The sequence below is a fragment of the Accipiter gentilis genome, chromosome 35, assembly GCF_929443795.1.
Source record: "Accipiter gentilis chromosome 35, bAccGen1.1, whole genome shotgun sequence".
NCBI lineage: Eukaryota > Metazoa > Chordata > Aves > Accipitriformes > Accipitridae > Astur > Astur gentilis.
The window spans coordinates 4,854,908-4,867,407 of NC_064914.1; positions in this window are offsets into that span (position 1 = coordinate 4,854,908).

Here is a 12,500-nt window from a genome sequence, read left to right on the forward strand (position 1 = left end):
GGCCCTTCCCGCGCCGCCGCGGGCAAGGAGCCGGGACCGCTGCGCAGCTCTTTTCTCACGCGCAGCATCGCGCTCCCGTCTCCCGCGAGACGGGGACACGCGCGGCCACGCGCCCGCTCCGCGCGGCACCGGCCGGCTGGGGCTGACCCGCCCCCGAAGCCGGCCCGGCTGCAGATCGCACGCGATCGGCGGGACGGGGGGGGAGACGGTCTCACCCCCCTGCCGCGGGAGCACCGGACGTGCTAGAGGAGACAGCGACCCGCCGAGACGGGCGTGACCCCGGGACCGTGGCCCTCTGCCAGGGCGGCTCGGTCTGCAGCAGGCGGGGGAGCGGTACGAAAAGCCAACGCATCGGAGATGGCAGCGGCGGAGGGGGACGCCCCCCTGCCGCCCGCAGCACGACTCGGGGCCCACCCGGGCAGGTGCAAGCCCACACTCGCCTTCTTTCCCCGTTTTCCTTTGCTCAGCCGCCCCACCGCCCAGCGCTGCTCACGGCCGGCACCTGCGGGTACCCGGACCGAGGCCAGCACCGGCGCCTCGTGTGGTGTAGGACACCTGAGGGCTCGCGGGGCCACGCGGCCGTCACACAGCCCGGTTCAGTAAAGAAGCCCGAGGAACCCCGCTGCACAGGGGAGGACGACACTGCCGCCATCGCGGCCCCCTTCGCTCGGGGAGCGGAGGACAACACTTCGCATGCAACAGGAAGCGAATTGGAAAGGAGACCACCCTGCCTGAACACCGGACACTGCCGTGACTCCCTATTACGGGGAGCACAGAAGAGCCGGCCCGCCGAGGGCCCTCTCCGACGCCACCTGAAAGGCCTCATCGATCAGTAAGGGAAGGGAAAGGAGGAAGGAGCGGAGGCCCCACGGCCACGGGTCCTGGGACAACGACGGCCGCTCGCACCCACCGCCACCCGGAGGAGGGCGGACGGCAGGCGCGGGGGCCCTGCGTGCGAGTGAGAGGGCAACGTCTGCGGAGAGGTGCAACGACGGCCTGAACACCGGCAGAGCCGGCCCGCCGGGAAGCCCCTCCGACGCGCCCTAAACGCCTCATCGGATCAGCAAGGGAAGGCAAACGAGGCAGGAGCGGAGGCCCCACGGCCACGGGTCCTGGGACAACGACGGCCGCTCGCACCCGCCGCCACCCGGAGGAGGGCGGACGGCAGGCGCGGGGGCCCTGCGTGCGAGTGAGAGGGCAACGTCTGCGGAGAGGTGCAACGCCGGCCTGAACACCGGCAGAGCCGGCCCGCCGGGAAGCCCCTCCGACGCGCCCTAAACGCCTCATCGGATCAGCAAGGGAAGGCAAACGAGGCAGGAGCGGAGGCCCCACGGCCACGGGTCCTGGGACAGCGACGGCCGCTCGCACCCGCCGCCACCCGGAGGAGGGCGGACGGCAGGCGCGGGGGCCCTGCGTGCGAGTGAGAGGGCAACGTCTGCGGAGAGGTGCAACGCCGGCCTGAACACCGGCAGAGCCGGCCCGCCGGGAAGCCCCTCCGACGCGCCCTAAACGCCTCATCGATCAGTAAGGGAAGGGAGACGGGGAAGGAGCGGAGGCCCCACGGCCACGAGTCCTGGGACAACGACGGCCGCTCGCACCCGCCGCCACCCGGAGGAGGGCGGACGGCAGGCGCGGGGGCCCTGCGTGCGAGTGAGAGGGCAACGTCTGCGGAGAGGTGCAACGACGGCCTGAACACCGGCAGAGCCGGCCCGCCGGGAAGCCCCTCCGACGCGCCCTAAACGCCTCATCGGATCAGCAAGGGAAGGCAAACGAGGCAGGAGCGGAGGCCCCACGGCCACGGGTCCTGGGACAACGACGGCCGCTCGCACCCGCCGCCACCCGGAGGAGGGCGGACGGCAGGCGCGGGGGCCCTGCGTGCGAGTGAGAGGGCAACGTCTGCGGAGAGGTGCAACGCCGGCCTGAACACCGGCAGAGCCGGCCCGCCGGGAAGCCCCTCCGACGCGCCCTAAACGCCTCATCGATCAGTAAGGGAAGGGAGACAGGGAAGGAGCGGAGGCCCCACGGCCACGAGTCCTGGGACAACGACGGCCGCTCGCACCCGCCGCCACCCGGAGGAGGGCGGACGGCAGGCGCGGGGGCCCTGCGTGCGAGTGAGAGGGCAACGTCTGCGGAGAGGTGCAACGCCGGCCTGAACACCGGCAGAGCCGGCCCGCCGGGAAGCCCCTCCGACGCGCCCTAAACGCCTCATCGATCAGTAAGGGAAGGGAGACGGGGAAGGAGCGGAGGCCCCACGGCCACGAGTCCTGGGACAACGACGGCCGCTCGCACCCGCCGCCACCCGGAGGAGGGCGGACGGCAGGCGCGGGGGCCCTGCGTGCGAGTGAGAGGGCAACGTCTGCGGAGAGGTGCAACGCCGGCCTGAACACCGGCAGAGCCGGCCCGCCGGGAAGCCCCTCCGACGCGCCCTAAACGCCTCATCGATCAGTAAGGGAAGGGAGACGGGGAAGGAGCGGAGGCCCCACGGCCACGAGTCCTGGGACAACGACGGCCGCTCGCACCCGCCGCCACCCGGAGGAGGGCGGACGGCAGGCGCGGGGGCCCTGCGTGCGAGTGAGAGGGCAACGTCTGCGGAGAGGTGCAACGCCGGCCTGAACACCGGCAGAGCCGGCCCGCCGGGAAGCCCCTCCGACGCGCCCTAAACGCCTCATCGATCAGTAAGGGAAGGGAGACAGGGAAGGAGCGGAGGCCCCACGGCCACGAGTCCTGGGACAACGACGGCCGCTCGCACCCGCCGCCACCCGGAGGAGGGCGGACGGCAGGCGCGGGGGCCCTGCGTGCGAGTGAGAGGGCAACGTCTGCGGAGAGGTGCAACGCCGGCCTGAACACCGGCAGAGCCGGCCCGCCGGGAAGCCCCTCCGACGCGCCCTAAACGCCTCATCGATCAGTAAGGGAAGGGAGACGGGGAAGGAGCGGAGGCCCCACGGCCACGAGTCCTGGGACAACGACGGCCGCTCGCACCCGCCGCCACCCGGAGGAGGGCGGACGGCAGGCGCGGGGGCCCTGCGTGCGAGTGAGAGGGCAACGTCTGCGGAGAGGTGCAACGCCGGCCTGAACACCGGCAGAGCCGGCCCGCCGGGAAGCCCCTCCGACGCGCCCTAAACGCCTCATCGATCAGTAAGGGAAGGGAGACGGGGAAGGAGCGGAGGCCCCACGGCCACGAGTCCTGGGACAACGACGGCCGCTCGCACCCGCCGCCACCCGGAGGAGGGCGGACGGCAGGCGCGGGGGCCCTGCGTGCGAGTGAGAGGGCAACGTCTGCGGAGAGGTGCAACGCCGGCCTGAACACCGGCAGAGCCGGCCCGCCGGGAAGCCCCTCCGACGCGCCCTAAACGCCTCATCGATCAGTAAGGGAAGGGAGACGGGGAAGGAGCGGAGGCCCCACGGCCACGAGTCCTGGGACAACGACGGCCGCTCGCACCCGCCGCCACCCGGAGGAGGGCGGACGGCAGGCGCGGGGGCCCTGCGTGCGAGTGAGAGGGCAACGTCTGCGGAGAGGTGCAACGCCGGCCTGAACACCGGCAGAGCCGGCCCGCCGGGAAGCCCCTCCGACGCGCCCTAAACGCCTCATCGATCAGTAAGGGAAGGGAGACGGGGAAGGAGCGGAGGCCCCACGGCCACGAGTCCTGGGACAACGACGGCCGCTCGCACCCGCCGCCACCCGGAGGAGGGCGGACGGCAGGCGCGGGGGCCCTGCGTGCGAGTGAGAGGGCAACGCCTGCGAGGGTTGCTCCAACGACCTGAACACCGGCAGAGCCGGCCCGCCGTGGAGGCTCTCCGACGCACCCGAGGACGCCTCAGCAGGCGCTGCCTGTGGGTCTGGATCAGTCAAATCAGGGAGCTGGAGGTGCCACGGTCCACGCCCGCTCCAGACAATGATTTTTCTGAGGCCAACGGGACAGGGTAGAAGGCCACGGCAGGCTCAACACCCCCAGCCCTTCCAGCGTTCGAGTGCCAACAGCCACCACCGGCTGCCGGTCTTTGCCCGCCCCGCAGGCAACTGCATGCCATCGGGGGGGGACGGACCTGGACCCATGCCCTGCACGGGTGTTGAGGGCCGGGGGAATGCCACGGAAGCTAGACAACCCCAGACGCCTGCGTTCGGCTTGCCAGCCACCAGGTACAGCCGCAATTTTCTCACCGCTTTGCGGCCCCCAGCTTAAGGCCAGAGAAAACGCGATGAGGTGCCGCCACCTCTAACCCGGAAAAACGCCGCAGACCTTTCCCACCGAGCCCTCCTGCAACCAGGCAAGCCGGGGCCAGCCGGACACCACAGGCCGCCCACACATGGCTCATGCCGGCAAAAAACAGGACGAGGCACTGCGGCCTCTCGCCTGTGCCATCACCGGGCCCTCGGGGGCTGGGGGGGAGCTGCGGCACGCACGAGAACCCCCAGCCGTCTGCATCCGGCTGCCGGCCACCAGGGCCGGCCGCCGCTCACGCTCTGCCCAATTCGTGGATGGGTTCCGGCTTAAGGCCAGAGAAAACGCGATGAGGTGCCGCCACCTCTAACCCGGAAAAACGCCGCAGACCTTTCCCACCGAGCCCTCCTGCAACCAGGCAAGCCGGGGCCAGCCGGACACCACAGGCCGCCCACACATGGCTCATGCCGGCAAAAAACAGGACGAGGCACTGCGGCCTCTCGCCTGTGCCATCACCGGGCCCTCGGGGGCTGGGGGGGAGCTGCGGCACGCACGAGAACCCCCAGCCGTCTGCATCCGGCTGCCGGCCACCAGGGCCGGCCGCCGCTCACGCTCTGCCCAATTCGTGGATGGTTTCCGGCTTAAGGCCAGAGAAAACGCGATGAGGTGCCGCCACCTCTAACCCGGAAAAACGCCGCAGACCTTTCCCACCGAGCCCTCCTGCAACCAGGCAAGCCGGGGCCAGCCGGACACCACAGGCCGCCCACACATGGCTCATGCCGGCAAAAAACAGGACGAGGCACTGCGGCCTCTCGCCTGTGCCATCACCGGGCCCTCGGGGGCTGGGGGGGAGCTGCGGCACGCACGAGAACCCCCAGCCGTCTGCATCCGGCTGCCGGCCACCAGGGCCGGCCGCCGCTCACGCTCTGCCCAATTCGTGGATGGGTTCCGGCTTAAGGCCAGAGAAAACGCGATGAGGTGCCGCCACCTCTAACCCGGAAAAACGCCGCAGACCTTTCCCACCGAGCCCTCCTGCAACCAGGCAAGCCGGGGCCAGCCGGACACCACAGGCCGCCCACACATGGCTCATGCCGGCAAAAAACAGGACGAGGCACTGCGGCCTCTCGCCTGTGCCATCACCGGGCCCTCGGGTGCTGGGGGGGGAGCTGCGGCACGCACGAGAACCCCCAGCCGTCTGCATCCGGCTGCCGGCCACCGGGAACCAGCTGCCACTCTGCCCACTCCAGCTTAAGGCCAGAGAAAGGACGAGGTGCCGCCACCTCGCCCACCCATCACCGGGCCCTCAGGAGCCGGCGGCGGCCGCGGCGGGCTGGACGCTCACGGGCAGCTGCCCTCGCATATACCAGCGCTCACCTTTGCCATCATCGGGCCCTCCGAGGCCGGGAGAAAGCCGAGGCAGGTTCGGTTCCACCCGGTCTTACCGCGTTCGAGTGCCGGTGGCCACCGCCGGCCACCGGGCTTTGCCCAGCAGAATCCACCTTTACAGTTCTCGCACCCCGGGGTCAGCGGCCACCGCAGCCTGCCAGACCCTCGCAGGCACCGGTCTGGCATATTTGGAAAACGATGGGACACACAGGCCGAAGACATCGAAAGAGGGAGCCGAGCCACCACGGAAGCCGCCACCACAACGACCGCCCAGGGCCCCACTTCACCGGCTGAGCCGCAGGCCTTGCAGCCGCTGACTAGCGCTGCTCCGTGCACCCGTTACCACTAGCTCCTATAATACGGGAAAGCACGCCCCCGCCCCCGGCCGGCTCCAAGAGTGCCGTGCCTGCCCACCGGGGAGACCGGCCAATGACACCGACTTTTACGATGACGTAACTGGAGGCAGCGAAAAACAGCGACCCCTTCGCCAGCTCCGTGGAAGCGGCGGGGCTATCAGGTCTACCTCCCAGCTCCCGAAATGCGGCTAAGTATCGCCGGACCCAGGTAGACCTGGCGGCCCTTTTCACCGGCCGCTCCGGCAGCGACACCCCGCGTCCTCCGGGCGCCGCCGGCGGCCGCGCCGGCCTCCGGAGCCGGGTAGACCTGGCAGCCGGCCTCCGGAACCGGGTAGACCTGGCAGCCGGCCTCCGGAACCGGGTAGACCTGGCAGCCGGCCTCCGGAGCTGGGTAGACCTGGCAGCCGGCCTCCGGAACCGGGTAGACCTGGCAGCCCTTTTCACCGGCCGCTCCGGCAGCGACACATCGTGTCCTGCGGGCGCCGTCGGCGGACGCGCCGGCCTCCGGAGCTGGGTAGACCTGGCAGCCGGCCTCCGGAGCCGGGTAGACCTGGCGGCCCTTTTCACCGGCCGCTCCGGCAGCGACACCCCGCGTCCTGCGGGCGCCGCTGGCGTCCGCGCCGGCCTCCGGAGCCGGGTAGACCTGGCAGCCGGCCTCCGGAGCCGGGTAGACCTGGCGGCCCTTTTCACCGGCCGCTCCGGCAGCGACACCCCGCGTCCTGCTTTTAACACCCCCCCCCCCCCCCCCCCCCCTTTTTTTTTTTTTTTTTTTTTTTTTTTTGGACGTTTTAGTTTTTTTAAGAAAGTAAATCCATGGAATACATATCTGCGATCCTGCTGGCACCGCCACCCCTCCACCCCCCGCCCCCCGCATTTTTTTTTTTTTTTTTATGTTTTTTTTGGACGTTTTACTTTTTTTAAGAAAGTAAATCCGTGGAATACATATCTGCGATCCTGCTGGCACCGCCACCCCCCGCCCCCCGCATTTTTTTTTTTTTTGGACGTTTTACTTTTTTTAAGAAAGTAAATCCGTGGCATACATATCTGCGATCCTGCTGGCACCGCCACCCCTCCACCCCCCGCCCCCCGCCTTTTTTTTTTTTTTTGGACGTTTTACTTTTTTTAAGAAAGTAAATCCGTGGAATACATATCTGCGATCCTGCTGGCACCGCCACCCCCCGCCCCCCGCATTTTTTTTTTTTTTGGACGTTTTACTTTTTTTAAGAAAGTAAATCCGTGGAATACATATCTGCGATCCTGCTGGCACCGCCACCCCTCCACCCCCCGCCCCCCGCATTTTTTTTTATTTTTTTATTTTTTTTTGGACGTTTTACTTTTTTTAAGAAAGTAAATCCGTGGAATACATATCTGCGATCCTGCTGGCACCGCCACCCCCCCGCCCCCCGCATTTTTTTTTTTTTTTTGGACGTTTTACTTTTTTTAAGAAAGTAAATCCGTGGAATACATATCTGCGATCCTGCTGGCACCGCCACCCCCCGCCCCCCACATTTTTTTTTTTTTTTTGGACGTTTTACTTTTTTTAAGAAAGTAAATCCGTGGAATACATATCTGCGATCCTGCTGGCACCGCCACCCCCCCCCCCCCCGCATTTTTTTTTTTTTTTGGACGTTTTACTTTTTTTAAGAAAGTAAATCCGTGGAATACATATCTGCGATCCTGCTGGCACCGCCACCCCCCGCCCCCCGCATTTTTTTTTTTTTTTTGGACGTTTTACTTTTTTTAAGAAAGTAAATCCGTGGAATACATATCTGCGATCCTGCTGGCACCGCCACCCCCCGCCCCCCACATTTTTTTTTTTTTTTTGGACGTTTTACTTTTTTTAAGAAAGTAAATCCGTGGAATACATATCTGCGATCCTGCTGGCACCGCCACCCCCCGCCCCCCGCATTTTTTTTTTTTTTTGGACGTTTTACTTTTTTTAAGAAAGTAAATCCGTGGAATACATATCTGCGATCCTGCTGGCACCGCCACCCCCCGCCCCCCGCATTTTTTTTTTTTTTTTGGACGTTTTACTTTTTTTAAGAAAGTAAATCCGTGGAATACATATCTGCGATCCTGCTGGCACCGCCACCCCTCCACCCCCCGCCCCCCGCCTTTTTTTTTTTTTTTGGACGTTTTACTTTTTTTAAGAAAGTAAATCCGTGGAATACATATCTGCGATCCTGCTGGCACCGCCACCCCCCGCCCCCCGCCTTTTTTTTTTTTTTGGACGTTTTACTTTTTTTAAGAAAGTAAATCCGTGGAATACATATCTGCGATCCTGCTGGCACCGCCACCCCTCCACCCCCCGCCCCCCGCCTTTTTTTTTTTTTTGGACGTTTTACTTTTTTTAAGAAAGTAAATCCGTGGAATACATATCTGCGATCCTGCTGGCACCGCCACCCCTCCACCCCCCGCCCCCGCGACAGGCGCGCGCACACGCGCGCACACACACACGCACGCACACACACACACACACACATCGCGATGCAGGCGCACACAGATAGACGCACCCCTGCACGGCTGTGCTCCCCCTCCCTCCCCGCGCTGCAATCCCCGACCTGCAAGCCTGTAGGTGCAGCCCCCGCCCCCTCCCGATCGCAGACTCTCCGGCGTCTCGGAGACGGGGGTGGGGTGGGGGGCGGGTGGCTGGGTGGGGCGGTCTGCAGCCCGGCAACGGGGCCCGCGGAAACTGTGGTGTTTCCCGCCACGGGAACGGTCCGCTGCTCAGTCGTGGCGGCAGCGGCGGCGGGGAAAGGAGGCTGGCAAAGAGCGGGGCGAGAGCGGCTGGCGAGCAGGCGGGGAGCCTGGCGCAGAGGTAGGCTGGCGAGGGGGGATGGTGTCTCTTTTCGGAGAAGGCTTCTGTTTGGATCGGTTGGAGTTTTTTTTTTTTTTCTTACTTCTGTCCCACGTCCCCGTCCCCGTCCCCGTCCCCGTCCCCGTCCCCGTCCCCCTCCGGTCATTTAGTTTTCCACCCGCGGCGGGGGCGGGCAGGAGTGCAGCAGGGCGAGTGGGTGGCTGACTGAGAAAGGAAGGCGGGAGCGGGGCCACGGGTGCGGCAGGAGAGGGACTCAGCAGCTGGGAGTTAGAGACGGCGCGGCACCGGGGCCTCCCCCCTCCCGCCCGGGCACGGAGCCGGCAGGGACGCCGCAGGGTCCTAAAGTCTCCCGCCTTCCATCCCCGGGGCGGCAAACCTGGTGGCGGAAGGGGGGAGCGGGGGCAGTGAGGCTCGGCGCGAACTGCGAGGCAAGGGGGGGGGGGGGGCGGCGGCGTGTGTGTGTGGTGTGTGTCTGCGTAGCGGCGGGCCCGGGGAAGGGTGCGGGGGGGGGGGGGGGGGGGGGGGGGGGGGGGGGGTGTCCGCCCGGGGGCCTGTTTCGAAGGGGGGGTGTGTGTGCGTGGTGGGGGTGGTGGTGGCGGCAGTGGTGGTGGTGGTGTGCGCGCGTGCGCTCTTTGAGCCCACGACTGTGAGCGGGGCAGCGGGTGGAGGGTGTCTAAGGGCGGGTGAGCGGCTGCAGCGGCGGGCGGTGGGCGTTCGGGCCGGGGGCCTGTTTTGGCGGGGCGCGGGCGCGCACGCAGATGGAAATGAGAAAGATTTGCAACGGTGTCGCTAACGCCGCTTTCTCTGTTACAGCCCGGGTGGTCGGCCGCTTCGCCGTCCGGCCTGCGCTCCGTGCCTGCCTACGGGCGATGGGCTCGGCTCCCGGTCGGACCCGTCCCTGGGAAAGCAGCAGCGGAGGTAGCCCAGTGATGAGGCCGCCGCCGCCGCCGCCGCCGCCGCCGCCGCCGCCGCCGCCCCCTCCTCCTCCGAGCCGGGAGGGACCCGATCAGGTACCGGTCACGACCGAGGGTCGGGGAACGCGCGAGGGCCGCGCGACCCCTCGTCCGCCCGTCACGGCAGAGCCGGACGACCGGGACGAACCGGCTTTTGCTCGAAGGTCGGTGGATCGAGAAGAGGCCCAGCCCGGGAGAGACAGGGTGCAGGGCCGCCGCCCGCCAGGCTCTACAGCCGCCTGCCCTCCTTCGGCGGGCCGGCCGGGCTCGCCACGGCGGACGGGACGGGACGGGACGGGGACCGCCGCCACCTCTGCCCGGTCCGCGGGCCCTGACGGCGAGACCAAGAATTAAAAAAAGGCGGGGGGGGGGCCTGGGGAGGAAAGGCCGAGAAAATAAATAGATAAGGAAATGATAAGGAAAAAGGCACGGGGTGCGGGGGTTGCGCTTCCTAACGCAGAACTCATCAGGGACAGGGGCGGGTGGGTGGTCTGCAGGGAGGCCGGCCGGCGGGGGCAGGGCCGGCTTAGGACAGCGATTCAGCTGTCGCTCCCCGCGAATTGTTGATAGAACCTGACGAGCGCCGGCCCTCCGGTTGAGGAACTTCCGGTAAGGAAGGATGAACGAACCTCCGGTAACTGAGGCGTGGATTAATAGTTTTTCGACAGGGCGACACGGGCCGACTTCTGCCGCAGTGAATTAACATCCGCCGGGTCGAGCTCACGTGCGTAGCAAGCAAACAAGTCGGTCGAGAGACGAGCGCCAGGTGAGGAACGGCAGCCGGCCTAGGGAAGGCGTGCGCGCGTCATCCTCGGTAATGACTGAACGAGTAAGCATCGCTCGACAGCAAAGGGCGACAACGAGGTGAGTGAGACTGACGCGGCGTAAAAGTCTAATAAGCAATTCGGGCGCGATAACGCAGGGGCCGGAGCACGCTAACGTTGACCAAGAGCGTCGCAAGGTCCTAAAGGAGTGCCGCAATCGAACCTTCGGAGTCGGCGATTCGTACGACTTGCTACGACTCGTCGAGTCGCATTCCATCCGCGACGATCCGCTGGTAGGTACGTACGGACGGACGTAGGTACGTATCCGTTCCCTGGCGATTAACGCAGGCATGCAGGCCTTGCGCGCGTGAAGGAATGAGTTTTGTTAGCTGTTTAATGAACTGCCAGAAAGGCTATTGCCGCGTCGCGTTAAATCGGTCGGTAGGGAACGATCCGTACACGTTACGACCCAGCGTTGCTCCTCAACTGTTAGCAACTTCGATCGATGACGATTCATCGCGTATCGATTACTCTGTATTCGTTTAGGAGCGAATCCCACGCCGACGGTAGGACGCGGTACCCCGACGGCCACCGACTCGTACGGTACAGAGACGAGAGCGCAGCGTCGGCGCCGCCTCTTCCCGAAGAAGTCATTCCTTACCGATAGAGTACGCCGACTGCGGGTAACGATGGGCTCTCACGTTTTTGACGCGTGCCCGCCCGCGAGCGAGCGAGCGAGCGAGCGTGCTAAAGGACGAGATGTCGGACATGAGAAGTTTTCAAGAAGTGGAATCACGGAGCGGTCTTAGCAAACGAATCGGGACCAACCAGCCCGGAGCGCGGCCAGGCAGCGCAGGCCGACCCCTCGGCGTGGCCAGCTTTGCCCGGAGGCACAGGTAAGGAGGCCAGGCCTAGCCCGGAGGACCAGCCAGGGACACCGGGTCTACCCGGGAGCGCCAGTAGGGATACCAGGCTGGCCCCCAGAGGGTCAGGTAGGGGGGCCAGGCCTACCCCGGAGCGCCTGTAGGGACAGCGGGCGTACCCCGGAGCACCGGTAGGGGTACCGCTGCAACCCCGGAGGATCAGGTAGGGACGCCATCCACCCTGGAGCATCGGGTAGGGATACCGGGCCTACCCCGGGGGGGGGTTCAGGTAGGGAGGGCGGGTCTAACCCCGCGCGCCTGTAGGGACAGCAGGCGTACCCCGGAGCACCGGTAGGGGTACCAAGCCTACACCCGGAGTACCGGGTGGGGGGAACGGTCCTAACCCGGAGTACCGGGTGGGGGTAACAAGCCTACCCCGGAGTACGGGCTGGGGGTACCGGTCCTACCCCGGAGTACCGGGTGGGGGGTACCTGTACCACCCCGGACACTCGGAAAAGGGACGCCAGACCAAGCCCGGAGCATCAGGTAGGGAGGTGGGGCCTTTCCCATCGAGTCAGGCAGGGAGGCCGGGTCTACCCGGCCCGCCCGGGCAGGGAGGCCGGCTCTACCCCCTCCGCCCACGCGAGCCGAGAGGCCAGGTCTGCCCGGCCCGCCCGGGCAGCGAGGCCAGGTCTAACCCTCCGCCCCACGCGGGCCGAGAGGCCAGGTCTGCCCGGCCCTGCCGGGCAGGGAGGCCAGGTCTGCCCGGCCCTGCCGGGCTGGGAGGCCAGGTCTGCCCGGCCCTGCCGGGCAGGGAGGCCAGGTCTGCCCGGCCCTGCCGGGCTGGGAGGCCAGGTCTACCCGGCCCTGCCGGGCTGGGAGGCCAGGTCTACCCGGCCCTGCCGGGCAGGGAGGCCAGGTCTACCCGGCCCTGCCGGGCTGGGAGGCCAGGTCTACCCGGCCCTGCCGGGCTGGGAGGCCAGGTCTACCCGGCCCTGCCGGGCAGGGAGGCCAGGTCTACCCGGCCCTGCCGGGCTGGGAGGCCAGGTCTACCCGGCCCTGCCGGGCTGGGAGGCCAGGTCTACCCGGCCCTGCCGGGCAGGGAGGCCAGGTCTACCCGGCCCTGCCGGGCTGGGAGGCCAGGTCTACCCGGCCCTGCCGGGCTGGGAGGCCAGGTCTACCCGGCCCTGCCGGGCAGGG